The following is a 1072-nucleotide window of genomic DNA, read 5'->3' on the forward strand; positions in this document are numbered from 1 at the left end:
CTAAGCTATGCTGAGGGGAAGGGTGTGGGAGATCTCTGACCTGACACTATGGGGGATGAAAGAAGTGACACCTTCTAAGGCATGAGCACTGACCTCCTTAAACTGGAGTTATTGGAAGAAATCCATATGAAAGACTTAGTACAAATCTCAATACTTGAAATAAGACAAAAGGTAGTGGAACTGGAAGCCAAACTCAGTACTGACAACAAAGGCAGTGAGTGGAAAACCTGTTATGAGACACAACTTGAACAGAATGATCAACTAGAAAAGCAAGTTGTTAGTCTCAGAGAGAAAATGGAAAAAATTCCGTGGAAATCCTTCACATAGACTATCTTCTATTCGTGTCTATGAGCGGATGCCAGTGGAATCCTTAAGTACATTACTTAAACAGCTAGCAAAAGAAAAAAGGAGCCTTGAAAATCAAGTGAAAGACTATGTACTTAGACTGGAACGAGAATCAAAGGCTTACCACAAGATCAATGATGAACGTCATATATACCTAGCTAAAATGTCTCAGGTCTCTGGCTCACACCAAGTTTCTAAAAGACAACCAATGAATCAACTGCATAGAATGAAAGAGAATCCAGTGAAAACAGAAAGATATAATCCAGCTAATCAGAAAATGGTAAATGCCAAGAGAGGACCAGCAAAAAAGATTACAAGATCAAATCATCTTCCAAAACTCAATCCATAATTCCAGAACTGGGTGGATTTCTATTTCTTCCCCTTTTTCATTTGTAATATTCAAATTGTGAAGTTACTGCTCGACACATTTTTCAGGTGATGAGATAGATAAGAAAGAGCTATTAAACCTCTTTAGCTCCTCTTCCAGAAGCGTGTTTCTTTGTCACCTGAAAGTAATTTTCTTAGTAATTTAGTCTAGTTTCAAAAATTATTTTAGAAAGTAATTTTAGTGACCCTAAAATATGTACTAGCAGAACTTAATGATTCTTTTTTTTTTAACATCTTTATTGGGGTATAATTGCTTTACAATGGTGTGTTAGTTTCTGCTTTATAACAAAGTGAATCAGTTATACATATACATATGTTCCCATATCTCTTCCCTCTTGCT

The 1072-nt window shown here is 36.0% G+C and overlaps 1 pseudogene across 1 annotated transcript; it reads left to right on the forward strand.

The window, feature by feature from the left end:
* Nucleotides 1–217: 217 nt before the first annotated feature.
* LOC114906492 lies at nt 218–694 on the forward strand (annotated as a pseudogene). The gene has a single exon (XR_003796441.1). The product of XR_003796441.1 is annotated as a coiled-coil domain-containing protein 169 pseudogene (transcript).
* Nucleotides 695–1072: the final 378 nt, after the last annotated feature.

Source organism: Monodon monoceros, unplaced genomic scaffold, assembly GCF_005190385.1.
Source record: "Monodon monoceros isolate NGI ecotype Baffin Bay Population unplaced genomic scaffold, NGI_Narwhal_1 Super_Scaffold_22, whole genome shotgun sequence".
NCBI classification, from domain to species: Eukaryota; Metazoa; Chordata; class Mammalia; order Artiodactyla; family Monodontidae; genus Monodon; species Monodon monoceros.